Source organism: Callorhinus ursinus, unplaced genomic scaffold (genome assembly GCF_003265705.2).
Source record: "Callorhinus ursinus isolate GAN/ISIS: 27379988/994484 unplaced genomic scaffold, GSC_fseal_2.0 scaffold38, whole genome shotgun sequence".
NCBI lineage: Eukaryota > Metazoa > Chordata > Mammalia > Carnivora > Otariidae > Callorhinus > Callorhinus ursinus.
Genome location: NW_027397100.1, coordinates 15,124,057 through 15,139,130, shown reverse-complemented (window position 1 = coordinate 15,139,130; position 15,074 = coordinate 15,124,057). Strand labels below are relative to the sequence as shown.

The following is a 15,074-nucleotide window of genomic DNA, read 5'->3' as shown; positions in this document are numbered from 1 at the left end:
GTGCGTAAGTCATGCGGCCTTGCGGACGCCGGACGCTCTGGCCCAGGCCTGCGGTTCCGGCCTCCTTGCCCTTCTCTGCCATCACTCTAGCCCGGCAACTATGAAGCCCAGGTGCCTGGTATCTAGAACTTTACATGGGAGGACGCTGATGGATGGCCTGCCACAGACGCATTTTAATAGGCGCACTTAAAAATGTTGCCTAGTTGGCCACAGTTTAGAAACAAGAGATGTCACGAACATCTCTGTTCTGTCTTATAAATCAGAAGATCTGCAAAACACTGGCCCTACACGCTGGCCTGGCAAGAGAGGCGAGAGCTGGCCAGCAGCTGCCTCTTGCAAGCAAGCACGCTGCAGTGTGCTCTAATCCCTAAACAGCCCAACAGACCCGTTCTGCCTCTGTCAACAACAGAGCTTGAGGTCCCCTGCTTGCCATGTTTTATTCTGGCACCTAGACCTCCTAGTGACCTTAGGAGGTAGATAGCCTCATGTCCCCATTTTACAGAATAGGAAACAGAGCAGCGTGACTCCAGAGCCAAACACAAGAACACGTCTGTGATGAATGGAGCAAAACATGGACAGTGGAGTTTTTAATAAAGCAAAATGCATTTAATTTGGAGTACTTTTTTTTTTAACTGATATTTTATAGTCTTTTAGCCTTGGGAATAGAGGTGTTAAAATGCTCTTTCTCTTACGGTATGGCAGTGGTAGTAAACAGAAATCTGTTTAAGTGTCACTTGAATGTCCATCTGGCAAAATATAAAGTTGGCAAAGCTAGGACAGATTCCCAAATGTACTGATCTTTGGAAATCTAAGTCTGAGAACCACTGTTCTGCTATATAGCCTTCCAGTCCCAGAATGACAGCATGCTTTTGTTATTTCTCCTGATTCAAAAAACAAAAACAAAAACAAAAACAACCCAATCCTAAATCACCTCTATCCGCACCTCATCACGCCTTTGAAGAGGTGGCTTTCGGACTGAGCGTTCTCCAAGCGCCCTCCCTCCAGCAAGCCTGCAGAGTATTTGCCCATGCTTCTTGTTATATTTATCTCATTCCTCCTCGGGTTACAGTTATCTGTATCCTACCCACTCTTGCACCCCCTGAAGAGCTTATAGAACAGAAGAAAGAGTTGGCCAGTCAGCGCTTGAAGGGCCCGCAGAGACACCCCCCCCCCCCCCCCCGCCTCTGCCTGTCAGTTTGTAGGTGTGGAAAAGCCAAGGGCCTGGCCTCAGGCCACCCAGGGAGTTGAGGGCAGAGCAGAGCTGAGATGAGGACCTGAGTCTCCTGATGCCTTGGTGCTGGCTCTTTCCACTTCCCAGGCTGCTCCCCAGACACTCCCTTCTGGTTGGCTTAGCACCTCGATTCAGAGGACAGTGAACATGTAACTAATGCTGCATGAATATCTGTCCATTAGGAGGGGCACAGCAGCCTGGGGAACACAGGTCTCCTCTTCCCTAAGGGCCCTCTGCTCTAGCTACATATCACCGGCATTAAGCCTTCACTCAGCGTGAGCTGCCCATCAAATGAAGAAATGGCCCTCCAGCCCCTGGTGACCTGGATGCAAAAAGACCCCATATGGCTCAGGAATACAATCCCAATTAGGCCAGAGTTACGATCCCAGCCTTGCTGAGTAATCTTGGGTAAATGCCTTCACCTCTCCAGGTGTCAGGTGCTCCAGACAGGTGGCATGCTGAGAATAGAGATGAAGAATTCCCCAAGCCTACTGGCTTAGTTATCCAGCACTAGACAGGCTTTCCAAGAGGAATTTCAGAGTCTTGCCTCTAGAAGCCTCTAAAGACAGGAAAGATTCTCGTCCGCCTGGGACAGATGGGATTATTCCACTAGAGCTGTGCCAGAGTGAGCGTGAATGGTCCCTCAGAGTCTGTGGCCACTTTTTGTGTTCCTGGGGTCAAAAGCCAACAGATCTTTAGAACGGTTTGGAAATGTCCTAAGCTGGGTGGATGATGAGGGTGATGGTGATTCATAAACTCAATTCAGAGAACAAGGACATGACAATGGCATCATCTCTCTAGAGCCTTCCTGACCCCTTGGAGTAGGAAAGATCATCTCCCCTCTCTGACCCACCATTACACACTGTTACCAGTATGCATCACAGCTCCTAGATGGTTTATCATACCTACATGTTTAGATGTTTGTCTCCTGCTTAGGTATCAGTTTCTTGAAACTAGGGATCACCTCTTACTTTATCCTGTATCCCATGCACTTAGCCCAGGGCCTGGCTAAGAAGTAATAAGTAAATGCTGATCAATGTTTAGCTAGACAAGGAATCCCTCCCCCGCTCCCCATTCTGGGACAAGGTGGCAGTTAGGTCTTTTAGAGCCAGTAGATGCATCTATTCCATCTGTAGGATGGAAACACCAACTTTCGGTGGGAGACTGGCTTACCCAAAATTACTCAGTTAACGCGAGGGCCCAGACTAGAAGCAACCCTGTTGACTCCCAGTACAGTGTGCCCCCAGCTAAACCTTCTCAGCTAGCCACACATTCGCTGTATAACTCTGGGCAAGGCTCTATGTCTCTCCACCCTGGCTTTCTCTCTTGTGAAATGGGTAAAAGTCATAATGGGATTGTCTCAGGAATAAATAAAACAGAGCCCAACACATAAGGAGCACTTAAACAGTGTGTCTGTTGTGACTGTCGTTCAGGTCCAGCAGTGAAAAGGGCACCCACCACCCATCAGCAAAGCAGGGCTCATGGTGACAGGAGGGCTTCCCAGCCCTGACGTACACGCTCTTCAACCCAGCAAGTCCCCTGCAGTCATCACTTTGGGGAAGCCCCTGATCTCTGGTCACGAACCCTTATCTGCTTTCCTTTCTCCAAACCCCGGGGCAGGTGCACAAGGGCACACACAATTCCCAGCCATGACAGCAAGGTACCTACAGGGTGGGGGAACGAAACCTTCAGAAGAGCATGCTCTTCCGGGTCAGACAGACCTGGTGTCAGGTAACATGCTGCCCTTCCTAGCCATGCAACTGCAGCCAAGTCACTCTCTCTCAACCTCGGGCTCCCCATCTTTCAAACAGATATAATTTGTGATGAGGATCACGTGAGGTAGGTAACGGCCTGGTATTCCACAGATGATACTAAGAGTAATAATACTTGTCCCATTTTCATTTAACAAAATGCACATGACAAAATGTCAGAACCAAAAGGAGCCTTAGGGATCAAGTAGTCCAGTCCTGTCATCTGATAGCTGGGGACCCGGAGGTCCTGATTGGCCCAAGGTCACACAATGGGGCAGGGGTGGAATGAGACCTGGGGCCTGGGTCTCTGGATTTTCTACTGCGTGTCCACTTTGGCCCACTTGATTCTCCTCATCTGCCCCCCCCACCCCCCATACCTCCAAGCACAGTGACGGGCTGGAATCACGTTCTTCCCAACCCTCTTCCCTTCATGCTCCTCTTAAACCAGGTGGCACCATCGGTTTGCCAACATCACCCTCTGCCAGGCACACTGAGCCCCTTCCAGCCTGCCTCGAGGAGAAGGTGAACCAGCTGCTGGCTACTGGCATTAGCACTAATGATACTATTAGTAATAGTGATTAATGGCAACCAGCAACCTGCACAGTGCCCTGTGCTTAGCAGCGCTTTTCCGACAACCGTCAACACATTCCCACAGTTTCTCCCTAACCTAGTAGGCTTAGGGACATAACTTCCTCAAACTTACTCAATACTTACTGAACACCATTTTGTGCCTAGCCATGGGCTAGAGGTTGGAGACACAGAGAGGAAAAAGATGGGGCCTCTGTTGGGAGGAGCTCACAATCTAATGGGGATTTAGGGCAGGTGGGGACATAACTTCATTTGGCCCAAATGATGCAGCAGCAAAATGCCCTGCCCCAGCCTACGGGGAGCCTTGTCTATCATGCTGTCAAGAGGCAGAGTGTTTCTGTGGAATAAATTGGAGAAAGAAAGGGTGAGTGCTAGGCTGAAAGGACAGCAGGAGGGAAGATAAAGAATAGGAAATACAGACACCAAACACTCGACTGCCTGTCTCAGGGAGATTCTAGTGGGAGACTGCAGGGAGGGAAGGGAGGAGCAGCAGGCCCCATATGGGATCGGGAGGCCCTGGCCCCGACCCCTGCCAGCACACAAGATTCTGATGCTTCTCTTCCCTTAGGGACTTTGCCCTCGGATGCCAAGATTTTCCAAACCCAGTGCTGGGCTGTATATGCCTCCTTGGGTCTATCGTTAGCTAGAATGATGTCATGGTCCTTGCAGTGGAAGTGTTTGTACCTCCTGGTCGCTTCCTAGGCCCTCAGCCCAACACACTCCAGCATTCATTATGCCCTGGCAGGGAAGCCATCGCAGGGACGTGGAAGAGACGGGTGGGGCGGGGGGAGGGGGAGAAGAGGCTAAAAGCAGCCACCTCTCTTCTCTTCCCCCAGTCTATCTCTCAAGTCCTACGACCCTGAACACCTACTATGTGCCGGGCACAGGCACGGTTTTAGGTACTTCCCTATATGTCTCATTTAATCATCACTCAACCCTCTGAGGCATGCCTGTCTCTTCCCAGATTTACAGATGAGGAAATTGAAGCCTGGGGATGGAAAGTAACCCCACAAAGGTCACCCCACTATAGGACTGTCTGATGCCTCCTGTTCCATGAGGCTCACAAGGTCATGTTTCACTAGAGAAGTCCAGAGTTGAAAGAGACCAACTGAGGAAACCCCAATTATTTCATAAACCCAAGCTTAAATTCTGGGTTGCTTTAGAGGGGCCCCATTGACATGTAAGAGCTACCTGAGTGGCATATCACAACTATACAGACCATCGAATCCAACTCCTGCATTTAACAGATGAACAGACAGACACCCACGCCTAAAGGATTTTAAGATGGCTACTGGTGGCCTACTAGCAGGTTAAGGGAATCGAAGCCCAATCTCTGGCACTTCCCCTACACCACGCTGCTTGCAGAGACCACCTTTTCCTGATTAGCTCCTCTAGCCCATCCCACACCTCCAGATGGGCAGAGAGGGCAGAGGAAACAGGAAGCTATGTGACCAGGCCTCTCCTCAGTCTGCAGGGTTGAGGAAGGGAATATGGGGCTTCCCAGGCTAGTAGGTGTTCTGCTGAGGAGCGGAGGGAGAAACCATCCTATCCCGAGGGAGCTCCAGGGAGACTGAGGCTCAGATCTCCCCTGTAGCGGTCATGGGCATGTTTTCCAGTGCCCTGAGGCTTCGCCAGGGGGAATGTGGTAAAGAAGCAGTCACTGGCACTGGCACTTGACCTTGGGCTGGGTGTGGGGGGGTCCACCCCTAGGTACCCTTGCTCCTCCTCAAAAAAGGAAAGGGGCTTAAATATTTGCTAAATGCCCGAAGAGGAAGACATTTAGGAACGGGGTGGTCCCTAAACCTCTCCTAATCGCCCACCTTGGGCATCTTCCCTGCAGCAATCAGCATCCTGTAATTAGTGATTTTCAGGGTTTGGGGGCGGGATGGTGGGGGGGAATGAAGGGAGGGTAAGAATGAGTCACAGTTAACCCCTCCTCGGCCGGCGCCCTCTGAGGGATTCTACTGCAGCGGGCGGTCGCCAGCGGCCCCCGCCCGCCGGGTGCAGCTCAGGGCCCCCTCCGGGCTTGGCCGCGGCCTCCTCACCTGAGTCCACTGGCGCTCCGCAGCCCGCCGGCTCGCACCGTTCCGGCCCCGCTTGGCGCAGCGCCTCTGCAGTCGCGGCTGCAGCTGTCTGGCCCTGATCAGCAACCTGCGGCGGTGGGGGAAAACACACAGACAGGGGCGGGTGAACGCGGGCGGGGACACCGGGCAGCCGAGCCCCCCGCAGCTGACAGCTGGGCCGCTGAAGCCAGAAAGCCTGGGGGGCAGGCTGCCTGCCGGGCGCTCCGTCCCGTCTGCTCCCCGGCGCGGCCCGCGCCTCCCCTCCCCCCACCCGCACGCGGCACTGGGCGCTGCGGTGGGTGCAGCTGGGCGGGGGGCCCCCCGAGGTCCCCGGGGTCCCTGTCATCACCTGCGGAGGCTTCCATGGCTTCGGCTGCCCTGCCCAGGCCGCCGACCTGCTCTCCGGAGCCCCTGCTGGAGGCGGCTCGCCAGGGCTGGGGCTGCCGGGAGGGAGGGAAGGGGAGGGTGAGGTGGATGGAAGGGACCAGCCAGTGGGCGGCTCTCTGGCAGCTGCGTAAGCGGCCCGTCTTCACTTTCCTTCTTAAAGAGATAGTTGGCATCTTGCTCCACAGGACGCGGGAGCCGGGGCCCGAGCACGCATGGGGTGGGGTCCTCTGGCACCTACATGCCACGCTGTGCTCAGAGCTGGGCCGTGAGGCACGGAGGAAAGTGCATTGTCCACTGACGGTCTGTGGGATCCCGGGCAAGTCCCTTCACCTCCCTGGGCCTCAGCTTTCTCATCTGTAACATGGGTTGATGACACCAATCTCACTTCCTGGCACACTGCCGGCTTATGTTAAATAGTAATGTCATCTGAATTCCGTGAGGAACACTTTTCACTTCTGAGTACCAGGGTTACTTATTTAATGTGAACAGCATTTGGACTACTAAGAAAAATGATGGCAAGAATCTTAAATATCTGAAAACGAAAATGTTTGTCTTTGAAGTATTAAGATGGTGAATCTTTGAAAACATGGAGAGATAATCACAACCTAAATTAAATGTTCGTTATACACCTTTTCCCTCTGTCTTCCATCTGCTAATGCTGGGGAGATAAGGGGACCAAAGAATCCAGAGAAGTGGCTTCTCTGCCTAGCCCTTCCATTTCTAGCCATGCAACTTTAGATAAGTTAACTAGCTCTCTGGACCTGTTTATCTGCTCCATGTGTGAGAAGCGGGGTGCAGCAGGAAGGGGCTCTTCTGAAGCAGCCTCTCTGGCCAGTCATTCCTTGCCTCAAAACCATCCCTCACTTTTCCAGATCTCTGCTCAAATGTCACTGACTCAGGGAGGCCCTCCTTGGCCACCGTACATAACATAGTAATTTCCTCCTCCCCTACTCCCTTTGCCCTAGTTTTGCTGTATTTCCAGCTGACATGCTGTATAGATATACTATTTGTCGGTCATTGTCACCCCTACTAGAATGTACACTCTTTGAGGGAAGGAACTTGGTACTTTCCCCTGCTATATTCCCAGTGCCTAGAATAGTGCCTGACACTTATCAGGTGCTCAGTAAATATTGACTAAGTGAATGAGAGAGCAAGCATACACTGTATGCTTCCAGTCTTCCATACAAACACTAGGCCAGATGCCATCCTTGTCTCCTAAGACTCTCATGTCAAGTCTCTGTCTACTCTTGGCAAGGCTGAACTTGGTACCCTCTACCCTCCACCAAAGCTGAGAGAGAATTTGTAAAGTGATTTTACCCACTTTATATCATGATTCTGCAGTACAGGCCTGGTGAGAAATAGTACTTATAAAGTACAGGGGAAAAAAAACAGTTACTTTAAATTTACTGTTACTTTTCAAAGTTAAGTCTTTTTCTGTGGCTGGAATTTGTGATAAATCCACCACTCTGTAATGATGCCTATAATTTTGAAACTTATGCCTATAAATTTTTTTGGTGTTGCTTATATTTTTCCTTCTATTCTATTAAATTAAATTTTCCTATCAGATGGCCATCATTACATTATGCTTTGTGGAGAAACATGGCAGGCAATTGTAGCAGGAATAGGAAACTGCTGAAAAAGCCATGTGAAATAAAGTCTGCTGTCTAAAAAAAAAACCCAAAACTAATGCTGTATTAGCAAGTTAATCAATAATATGTTCTATCTGCCCTAAAGCCCACTTAAATTATGTAAGTGACTTCTTTGCACCTGAAGCAAAACCAAAGGAAGCCATACAATTTGTTTTCTTATCAGGAGATAATTTCTAAGATCCTCATTAAAATAAATTTTGTCTGTCCCCATGGGTTTTTGTTTTTTGGGTTTTTTTTTTTTTTTTTTTGCTTGGTACTTAGAAGACTACATTTCCCAGAAATCTCCACAAGGAACTTCCCCCAATCAAGAGAGCACCTCCACCCGCATTACTTCCATCTGGGATGGTGTTAGCTAGTAAAGAATTCTCTCCTCAGCATCATAAGGCATGTGAAGAGAGCCAGTGTTTAGTTATAATGTAAATTACAACAAATGAGGATTTTAAGCATAAATCAAATTATTCTAAAGAAATTAGTAGTTTTGGAGTACCTGGGTGGCTCAGTCAGTTAAGTGGCTGCCTTTGGCTCAGTTCATGATCTCAGGGTCGCAGGATCGAGCCCCCCCCACTTCTGCGGGTAGTCTGCTTCTCCTTCTGTCCCTCCGCCCCACTCGTGTGGGCGTGCTCAAGCTCTCTCTCTCAAATAAATAAATAAAATCTTTTAAAAAGTTAGTTTTGTTTTATACTAATTGGGAGATACTTTTTTTTTTTTTTTTTTTTTTTAACAGAGAGACACAGCAAAAGAGGGAACACAAGCAGGGTGAGTGGGAGAGGAAGAAACAGGCTTTCCGCCGAGCAGGGAGCCCGATGCGGGGCTCCGGGATCATGACCCGAGCTGAAGGCAGACGCTCAACGACTGAGCCACCCAGGCGCCCCTAATTGGGAGATACTTAAATTTGCTTAGTTTCAAAAGCAATTTTGGTTCCAATTCTGGGTAAACACTCCTCCCACTGAATGCAGCAATAAAACCTGAACAAGTAGCAGCTAGTGAGTAGTCTGAAGAGAAAATACTAGCAGGCAAATTGGGGAAGAAGGCCAGAATTTTCTGGCCTAGTGAACTAGCAAATTTACCATTTTGGTTTCCTCTGGTATCCCTTGGCCTAGTCTCAAGGCAGCCCATACCTGGAATTGGGGAATCAACATAGAGAGAGCTCCCAAAGCAGTTCTCTAGTTCTGACCTGCAGTTCAGGAAAGGAGACCCCCTTATGTTCAGTGTGAGTGGGGGAAAATAATTTTTCTTTTTTAATCTTTTCTCCATTGTCTCATGACCCAGCCCCCAGGCAATCCTGCAGTGGTGGCTAGGACAACAGGGAGGATGTCCTGCAGGGACATGTCTCAAACTCGGAGGAAGGAGAGACTTCTCCAATCAGAGTAACTGTGGTCCTGAGAGATGGTGAGCCTCTGATGTTTTTTGTCTCCTTCTGTCCTCCCATCATTTGGCTCCAGATGCAGGTGCAATTGTGGGAAGAAGCCAACAAAAGAGAAGAGTAAATAAATCTCCACACTCCAGCTTTCTGGTGAACCCCAAAGAGAGAAACCGAATAATAATAATAGAAAAATAATAATTTTCAGTTCCTACTGAAAACAAGGAAAAAAATCTTGAAAGCAATCAGAGAAAAATGATGTATTAATTATATAGGAAGAGTGATTTGAGTAACTGTGGATTTCTCAACCAAAACCATAGATGACAAGAAAATATGGAACAAAATTTTTAAATTGCTGAAAAAAAAGATCAGTCAACCAGGATTCCATATCCAGCAAAATTATACTTCAGGAATAAAGGTGATATGAAGACATTCTCAGATAAAGGAAAACTAAAAGAATTCATTGTCAGCAGATCTGTTCTGAAGGAACTGCTGAAGAAAATTCTTCAGACAGAAGAGAAATATTAGAAGGAAACATGGAATATAAGGAAGGAAAGGACAATAAAAATGGTAAATATCTAGATAAATTTAATAGACTATTTTTCTCTTCTTGAATTCTTTGAAGTAAGTCTGACAGTTGAAAGCAGAAATCGTAACACAGTCTGATGCTGTTTCAATATAGGTAGGTAAATTACAATATAAAGGAGGGAGTGTAAAGGAAACTTCTATGATGTAAGGTTTCTACACTCCACTTTAAGTGGTAAAATACTGATTCTAAGTAGGGTGCGAAAAGTTAAGCATATATACTGTAATTCTTAGAGATCCTTAAAAATATAGTAAAAAAACCCAGGTAAATTAAAATGGAATTCTAAAAATGTTAAAATATTCAAAAATAAGGCAAGAAAGGGGGAACAGAGAGATAAACAATAGGGAGAACAAATAGTAAACAAAAAATAAAATGGTAGATCGATGTCCAAACATATGAATATTTATATTAAAAATAAATGGTTTAGATACATCAATTAAAGAGATAATCAGAATGGATAAAAAATGACTTAAACAGATGTTGTCTATAAAAAACTCATTTTTAAAAATTTTTTTATTGTTATGTAAATCACCATATATTACATCATTAGTTTTTGATGCACTGTTCCATGATTCACTGTTTGTGTATAACACCCAGTGCTCCACGCAGAACGTGCCCTCCTCAATACCCATCACCAGGCTAACCCATCCCCCTACCCCCCTCCCCTCTAGAACCCTCAGTTTGTTTTTCAGAGTCCATCATCTCTCATGGTTCGTCTCCCCCTCTGACATACTCCCCTTTTCTTCCTCTCCTGTTATCTTCTTCTTTTTCTTTTTTCTTAAAATATGTTGCATTATTTGTTTCAGAAGTACAGATCTGTGATTCAACAAAAACTCACTTTAAATATAATGATATAGGTAGTTTAAAAGTAAGACATAGAAAAATACATACCATGCAATCACAAATCAAGAGAAAGCTGGAATGGCTTAAGATGGGAAAAAGTAGACTTCAGAGCAAAGAAAATTACCAGGGATAAAGAGAATTATTATACAAAAATAAAAGTGTCACTTACCAGGAAGACATAATTGTAAATGTGTATGCACCTAATAAAAGAGCTTCTATATACATTAGGCAAAAGCCATCAGAACTGAAAGGAGAAATACAGAGTCACAATTACAGCTGCAGAGATGAACACTCTTTTTCTCAATAATTGGTAGAATGAGTAGACAGAAAATAAGTAAGGATAAGGAGAAGTGAAGAGCACTTGTCAATCAACTAGGTCCAATTGACATTGATAGAACACTTCACCTAACAACTGCAGAATATATGCTTTTCAAGAGCCATGGAACATCTGCCAAGACAAACCCTATACTGGGTCATAAAACAAACCTTAACAAATTTAAAAGAATCAAACTCATTTAAAGTATGTTCCCTGATCATCATGATTTAGACTAGAAATGAATTACAGAAAGATAACAGGAAAATCTCCCTTGGAAATTAAATAATATCCTTCTAAATAATCTACAGGTCAAAAAGGAAGTCTCAAAAGAAATTAGAAAAAAGGGGTGCCTGGGTTGGCTCAGTTGGTTAAGCACCTGCCTTTGGCTCAGGTTGTGATTCCTGGGGCCCTGGGATCAAGCCCTGCATCAGGCTCCCTGCTCAGCGGGGAGTCTGCTTCTCCCTCTCTCTCTGCCTCTCCCCCCACTCAGGCTCTTTTTGTCTCTAATAAATAAATAAAATCTTTAAAAAAAAAGAAATTAGAAAATATTTTGAACTGAACAAAAGTGAAAATACAACATATCAAAATTTGTGCAATGCAGCTAAAGCAGTACTTGAAGGGAAATACATAACATTAAGAGTTTAAATTAGAAAAGAAGAAAGGTTTCGGGGCACCTGGGTGGCTCAGACGGTTAAGCATCTGCCTTCGGCTCAGGTCATGATCCCAGGGTCCTGGGATCGAGCCCCACATTGGCTCCCAGTCTGCTTCTCCCTCTGCCTCTCCCCCTGCTTGTGCTCTGTCAAATAAATAAATAAAATCTTAAAAAAAAAAAGAAGGCCTCAAATCAATTAAACTTCCATTTTAGCAAAATAAACTCTAAGCAAGCCAAAGGAAAGAAATAATAAATATCAAAGCAAAAATTAATGCAACTGAAAAAAGAAAAAGGAGAAAATCCATGAAACCAAAAGCTGGTTCTTTGAAAAGACCAATAAAATTAATAAATCTCTAGTATGACTGAAAAGAGAAAGAGAGAAGACACAGATTAACAGTAACTGGAATGAAAGAGGGGTTATTACTATTGACGTTGCAGACCTTAAAAGGATAATAAGGGAATATTCCAAACAACTCTACACACAGTCGTAGATGAAATGGAACAATTCCCTCAAAAACTGGAAACTACCAAAAGTCACTCAAAATGAAAAAGATACCTGAATAGCCCTACAACTATTTTAAAAATGGAATTCATAGTTTTAAAACCTTCCTAAATATAAATCCTCAGATCCAGATTGTTTCATGTGTAAATTCTACCAAATATTTAAATAAGGAATAACAGTAATTCTACATAGTCTCTTCCAGAAAAATAAGAGGAGGAAACACATTCCAAGTTATTTTATGAAGTCAGTATTATCTTGATACCAAAACCAGAAGAAAATAATATAGGAAAAGACAAATCCCTCATGAACTAATATCCCTCATGAACACACATGCAAAAATCCTAAACAAAAACAAAACACCAAATCCATATGAAAACATGTTCAACATCATTAGTTATTAGGAAAATGCAAATCAAAACTGTGAGATATTTCACATTCACTAAGATAGCTATAATTTTAAAAAGGAACAATAACAAGCACTGACAAGGATGTAAAGAAATTAGAACTCTCAGGGTGTCTGGGTGGCTCAGTTGGTTAAGCGACTGCCTTCGGCTCAGGTCATGATCCTGGGGTCCTGAGATTGAGCCCGTCTGGCTCCCTGCTCAGCAGAGAGCCTGCTTCTCCCTTTCCCTCTGCCTGCCACTCTGCCTACTTGTGCTCTCTCTCTGTCAAATAAATAAATAAAATCTTTAAAAAAAAAGAAATTGGAACTCTCATACACTGCTGATAGAAATGTAAAATGGCACAGCTACTTTGGAAGACATCTTGACAGTTCCTCAAAAAGTTAAACGTGGAGTTATCATAGGACCCAGCAATTCCACTCCTAGGTATATATCCAAAAAAGGTGAAAACATGCATACACAAAAACTTAAATACTAATGTTCACAGCAGCATTATTCATAATAGTCAAAAAGTTGGAGCAACTACATGTCTACCAACTGATGAATGGATAAACAAAGTGTATATCCATATAATGGGATATTAATTTGGCCATTAAACAGAATGAAGTACAGATACATTGTACAACGTGGGTAAACCTTGAAAATGTTACGCTAAGTGAAGAAAGTCAGACACAAGACATATACTGTATGAGAGTCAAAAGATGCATTAGTGGTTGCCTGGAGCTGTGGGGAAAATGGAGTTGGGAGTGACTGTAATAAGTATGGGGTTTCTTTTTGAGTGATAAAAATATTCTAAAATTAAGTAATGGGAATAGTTGCATAATACTGTGAATATACTAAAAACATGAAGTGAACACTTTAAAAGGGATGAATTCTATGGTATGTAAATTATGCCTCAATAAACCTGTTAAAATAAATTAGCAAATTGAATCTGGAGATCAAATAGAGTTTATCCTGGAAATGTATCATAGCCAAGTAGAGTTTATCCTGGAAAGGCAAAACTGATTAAAAAATTCAAAAATCAATTGGTGAAATCCACCATATTAACAGGGTAAAGAAAAACCTCATGAAACAATCAATTCAGAAAGTGTTTAACAAAATTAACACCCATTCACACACACACACAAAACCAGCTCTCAGCAAACTAAGAATAAAAGGAATATCCTCAACCTGACAAAAATTATTCCTCCCCCCCAAACAAGTTATAGCTAATATCATACAGAATAGTGAAGGTGAACGCTTTCCTTCTCACACTGGGAACAGACTGACAAGGAAGAAATGAAACTGTCCTTTCTTGTAGACAACGTGATAGTCTATGTAGAAAATCCCAAGGACTCTACAAAAAAAACAAACTCCTGGAACTAATTTTTAAGTTTAGCAAGGTCACAGAATACAAAATTCATCCACAAAAGTCAATTGCATGAATGACAAAATTATAGAGATGGAGAACAGATTAGTGGTTGTCAGGAACTAGGGAGGAGGGTACAGAGGGAGGTAGCTGTGGATTCAAAAGGGTATGACAAGTGATCCTTGTGATGGAGCTCTTGTTTCTTGACTATGGTGGTCACATGAAGCTACATATGTAATAAAATTGCACAGAACTAAATACACACAAATGAGTGCATGTAGAACTGGTGAAATATAAATAAGGTGAATAGACTGTATCAATGTCAATTTCCTGTGCTATTGTACTATAATTATGTAAAACATTACCATCGGGGGAACTGGGGGAAGGGTATACAGGATCTTTCTGTGTTATTTTTTGCAATGACATGGAGTCCTACAATTATTTCAAAATAAAAAGTAACAAAAGGTCAGTTGTAACTCTCATACTGTTAGTGTGAGTGCAAAAGGTACATCCACTCTGGGAAATGATCTGATAATTTCTTATCAAGTTAAACATGCACTTACCATATGAGCTAGCAATCCCACTGCTAGATATTTACCCTAGAGAAATAAACTGTTATTCACACAAAAACTGTACACGAGTGTATGCAGCAGCTCCATTTATAACTGTCCAAAACTGGAAACAACTTCAATGTCCTCCAGGGGGTAAATGGATAAATAAACTGTGGTATATCCAGACTACAGAATACTATTCAGCAATTAATAGTATCAAACCACTGATAAGTGCAACCACTTGGACAAATCTCAAAGGCATACTGAGTGAAAGAAGCCATATTATTTGATTCCGTGTATATGACATTCTTAAAAAAAGAAAAGTATAGTCATGTAAAAGAGTGGTTGCTAGGAGGTAGGGTGGGGAAGGCAGTGATTACAAAGTGATAACACAGGGGAGTTTTTTGGGTGATGTTACTGTTGGTATCCCGAATGTAGTGGTGGTCAAAGGAATCTAGATGTGTGTTAAAATTCACAGAACTGTGTGCCAAAATGAAAAAGTCAATTTTTCTGTATGTTAATTTAAAAAAAAAAAAGACTTTTTTGGAGACTCTAAATCATGTATCTTTCAAAAAATAAAAGACATTTTTAAAAAGACAATTTTGACATTTCGATCTTATATAGTTAATAAATTCAAAGAGGCCGGGTGCCTGGGTGGCTCAGATGGTTAAGCGTCTGCCTTCGGCTCAGGTCATGATCCCAGGGTCCTGGGATCGAGTCCCACCATCGGGCTCCCTGCTCCTTGGGAGCCCACTTCTCCCTCTGCTTCTCTCTCTCTCTGTCTCTCATGAATAAATAAATAAAATCTTCAAAGAGGCCATTTAGAATTTCACTTCCAGCATAATT

General features: G+C 44.2%; 1 protein-coding gene across 9 annotated transcripts in view; it reads right to left on the bottom strand.

The window, feature by feature from the left end:
• The window catches only part of SNPH (syntaphilin), a 35,688-nt gene extending 29,566 nt beyond the window's left edge, over positions 1-6,122 (bottom strand). For 8 of the 9 annotated variants that reach the window (XM_073880620.1, XM_073880627.1, XM_073880623.1 and 5 more), the window contains exons 1-2: positions 5,983-6,122; positions 5,616-5,721 (exon numbers count right to left, since the gene is read on the bottom strand). The gene's annotated coding sequence lies outside the window, so the exon portion shown is untranslated. The remainder of the gene's footprint in view (positions 1-5,615; positions 5,722-5,982) is intronic. The other variant, XM_073880628.1, reaches the window with a different exon arrangement.
• Between the last annotated feature and the right edge of the window lie 8,952 nt (positions 6,123-15,074).